The 4,665-nt window shown below is 42.3% G+C and overlaps 1 non-coding gene across 1 annotated transcript; it reads right to left on the reverse strand.

Annotated features, from left to right (window-relative positions):
- Positions 1-4,137: 4,137 nt before the first annotated feature.
- Positions 4,138-4,211, reverse strand: Trnat-ugu (transfer RNA threonine (anticodon UGU)). The gene has a single exon. It is a non-coding gene; the product is annotated as a tRNA-Thr (tRNA).
- Between the last annotated feature and the right edge of the window lie 454 nt (positions 4,212-4,665).

Below are 4,665 nucleotides of genomic sequence, written 5' to 3' on the forward strand. Positions count from 1 at the left end.
CCAGAAATTTCACTGCACTGCAGTAATTAATTTTTTGTGCTACATTTTTTTCCGTCAGTGTATGGTTCAGCGTATCGGTACACTCTTTCAGCTGGTCGTCAATGATGGTAAATAATTAGTCTTAAGTAATTTATTTATGAAACATAAAAATGGTTCAAATGGCTCTGAGCACTATGGAACTTAACTACCAACCTAACTACCTACGGACATCAGCCACATCCATGCCTGAGGCAGGATTCGAACCTGCCATCGTAGCGGTCGCGCGGTTCCAGACTGAAGCGCCTAGAACCGCTCGGCCACTCCGGCCGGCTATGAAACATATATGTGTATTGATTGGATGATCTGTTACCGATAGCAAAAAGATTTTCATTGACGAAGCTGGGGGAATCTGTATCAAAACGCGTTATGATTAATGTAAAAGGTCGATTGAACACTGCAATACTATACCCGGTGTGGTCCTATTGTAGGCTGTATACGTTTGCTTCGCTTAGACCTTCGCACTAGCTTACTATTTTATAGTGCATCATACGATTTAGCGTACACTCTTAACCACAATGTGACGCCTCCATGAAGTTTTTAACATTAACATGTCACTGATAGAGATGAATATTGCGATTTATTTAATAGTATGGCTAGGGCCCCCCGTCAGGCAGACCGTTAGCCGGGTGCCGGTCGTTCAATTTGACGCCACTTCGGCTACCTGCAGTCGATGAGGGTGATATGAAGACAATGAGGACAGCGCGACACCCAGTCCCTGGGCGGACAAAATTCCCCAATCCAGCCAGGAATCGAACCCGAGCCCAGACGATTGACAATCCGTCACGCTGACCATACAGCTACCCGCGGGCAGACAATATTGCGATAACTGGGAGGAACAGATCCTAGGAAGTGTACCGTGCTAAACTCTTTTGTAATTACCTACGAATCGAACCAACGTTATTTCCTATATCTACTGAAATTTAGGATCATGGAAAGCGTCTTTAGGGTCATGTAATAAAGTAAAAGCCGTTTACTTGCATATAACGAAACTATGTTAGCTCTGTACACCAACTTGAAGTTTTTGATGTGGTTTGCTGTCCGACTGACTCAGGATGTTTCGTATCAGTCAATCCCTTCGTTTAGTCTTTTAGTCAAATAGTGCCATACATTTCTTTCCTAGTCTTCACTAGTCATTCAAAATTCCGATCTAATCTTCAGCAATTGCTGTAGTACCACATTTCTAAGACCCATGTTCTCTCCTTATCTGAACTGTTAATCGCCCATGTTTGACTTCCGTTCAAGGCTACAGTCCAGCAAAGTGTCTGCAGAAAGATTTCCTGACGCAAAATTTATATTCCATGTTTATAAATTTGTCTTTTTCAGAAATGATTTTCTTGCTATTGCCTGCCTGCATTTTATGTTCTCTCTATTTCGGCTCATCAGTTATTTTTATGCGCGAATTACAAAACTGATCTACTGCTTTTAGAGTCTCATTTGCTAATCTGATTCTCTCAGCATCGCTTGATTTAAATCGACCACATGACATTGTCATTTACTCTTCTTGAACTTCACCGAATAATCTCTTCTCATGACACTATTCATTTAGTTCATCCGCTTCTACAAGTTCTTCGCCATGTCTAGCAGGATTTTAAAGTTTTTTCTTGTTCCTCTTGAACTTGAATTGCCTCTCCAATTTTCTGCTTGCAGTTTCCTCCACGAACAGACTGAGTAACATTGGGGATAGGCTACAGTCCTGTCTCAATCCGTTCTCAACTACTGCTTCCCTCTCATGTCCCACAACTTTAATGACTGTAGTCTGATTTCTCTACAACCTTTAGATAACCTTTCTCTCATTGTATTTCATCCCTGACACCTTCAAAATTTCAGAGTGTAGTACAGTCAACACTGTCAAAAGCTCTCTGTAAATCTACAAATGCTGCATTCGTAGTTTGCCCTTTCTCCAACCTACGGTCTAAGAAAAGACATAGGGTCAGTACTGCGTTTGGTGTTCCTACACAGTTCTGGAAACCGCTCTGATCTTCACGGTCGGCTTCTACCAGTTTTTTATCCTTCTATACGTAATTCGTGTCAATAGATTGCCATCATTAGTTAAGAAACTGAGGGTTCAGTAGTATTCACGCTTGTCAGCATCTATCTCTTTGAAATTCGAATTATTAGTCTTTCTGACGTCTGAGGATGTTCCCCATGTCTCACCTATTTTCCACGCCAGGCGGAGTAATTTTATGATTTCAGCAGTTCTGGTGGAATCTCTACTCCAGGGGCTTATTTCCACTTAGGTCTTTGAGTGCTCTATCAGATTGTTTTCGTAGTAGCGTAACTCTCGTCTCATCTTCACATGTTTTCTCTTCTATGTCTGTAATATTGTTTATAAGCTAAATTCCATTGTATAGAGTCTCTGTATACTTCAGTCATGTTTCAGCCTTCTGTGTTTAGTACTGGCTTGACGTCACAGCTCTTATTACCCATACAGATGCTTCTCTTTCCCCCGAAGGGAAAATATTGGGTGCCTGGGCGCCGGTCGAAGCGCAGTGAGAATATTGCTCAGGTAAACAACGTAGAACAAGTTCATTAAATATTCAAGAGCTCGTCTCCTTTGTGGAGTTTTACGTTACATCTCAATGAAGGTTCGTTTGGTATTTTTAATCCCAACAAGGAAAGCAAATAATGATTAACTCTCGAAGACCAAACTAAATAACAATTTATTTATTTATTTTTTAAGGACTATTGGGGCAAACTTCTAAGGTCATCAAAATGGTTCAAATGGCTCTGAGCACTATGCGACTTAACTTCTGAGGTCATCAGTCGCCTAGAACTTAGAACTACTTAAACCTAACTAACCAAAGGACATCACACACATCCATGTCCGAGGCAGGAGTCGAACCTGCGACCGGAGCGGTCGCACGGCTCCAGACTGTAGCGCCTAGAAGTGCACGGTCACTCCGGCCGGCTCTAAGGTCATCGGTCGCTAGGTTTGCACACTAGTTAATCTAACTTAACTTACGCTGAGGACAACACACACACACATGCCTGAGTGAGGAGTGGAAGCTCCAACGGGGGGAGCCGCACGGACCGTGACAAGATGCCCTGTACCGCGCGGCTACCCCGCGCAGCCAATAGGAAAAGGTTTCTTTAATTCCCTGTACGTGGCATTTACCTATCACCTACTTCCCCATGCTTCTCAAGTTTTGAATTTATTCTCCAGCTTTTCCTGATAGGTCATTTTGCGTTTTCTATCAATCTTATTGTTTACACTTCAGTATTCTCTTTCGACTGCTTCATTTGCTGCGTTTATGTTTATTCCTATTTTCGTCACTTAAACCTGCGATATTCAGCGATTTCTAATAGGCCATGTCGTTTTACCTATGTAATTCTATGCAGCCGTCCGTATTTCACCTCTCGAAGCTTATCCGTTCGTCTTCTATTTCTTTCTTCTGTTACAGTCCAACGTTGCTTAGCTATCAACAACCTCTGGATCCAATTATCTCCTTAACTTCTTACCACTTGGCAGTTCCTTCAGTTTCAGTCTGTGGTACGTAGACATTTAATTATGTCTAACAGTTTAAAAGCTGCCTTCGAAAATTTTACCTTATCCGTATACAATCAATCTGAAACATTCCCATGTTCCCAAGTAGCTCCCGCTAACCAACGTTCTTCTAACCAAGTGTTAGCGACAATTAAATAATGCTCTACTCAAAATTTTACGAGTTGACTTTCTTTTCATTCGTTTCCTCCAGCCCATGTTCTCTTTCTGTGTTACTTTCTCTTCGTTTTCCTGCTACCGAAATTCAGTTGTATCCCTTAACAATCGACAGTTTCCTTTGTCTGATCCTACGTTCTTTCTGTGTCTCCGTCATCTTCGGAGCTAATAGACATATTAACTTGTTCTGCTGTGATAAGTGTTGGCTTTGTGCCTATCGCGGCTGTGAAAATGCATTCAGTATGCTTTTCATAGTAGCTTAGCGGCATTCCTATTTACTTATGCATTATTAGGCATACTTCGACATTACCTCTTTCCTTTTTAAATTCTTTAAGACCATCCACCTGATTAAGGGATTAATATTTGAAATTACAATGAAATGAACACCGTTAGCTGCTTACAGGCGTTGACATACGTCAACGGGGACAGATGAAAATGTGTTCCCCGACCGGGACTCGAACCTGGGATCTCCTGCTTACATGGCAGACGCTCTATCCATCTGAGCCACCGAGGACACAGAGGACAGCGCGACGTCAGGGAATTATCTCTGGCACGCCTCCCGCGAAACCCACATTCTCAACGCATTGTCCCGCACTACATTGGTAGTGCCCCCGCCCATTATACTCATTACTCGCGACGCGTTGCCGATTCCCGTAAGAGTTCGGGCACTGTTTGTGCATTCGCACAGAAAAAGAAGATGGTCAAGTGGCCGGTGAGCTCTAACACACACACACACACACACACACACACACACACACACACACACATATATATATATATATATATATATATATATATATATATAAAGGATTAATATTTGACGCTCCGACCCGTGGAATGCTAGTTTAAATTTTTCTAATGATATCATCCTGGATAGTGCCAGCCTAGAGATCCGAACGGGGGATACTTTAACCCGTGGAATATTTTACCCGAGAAGATGCCACCATCCTTAAACCATACATGAGAAC

This window comes from Schistocerca serialis, chromosome 6, assembly GCF_023864345.2.
Source record: "Schistocerca serialis cubense isolate TAMUIC-IGC-003099 chromosome 6, iqSchSeri2.2, whole genome shotgun sequence".
In the NCBI taxonomy this organism is placed as follows: domain Eukaryota; kingdom Metazoa; phylum Arthropoda; class Insecta; order Orthoptera; family Acrididae; genus Schistocerca; species Schistocerca serialis.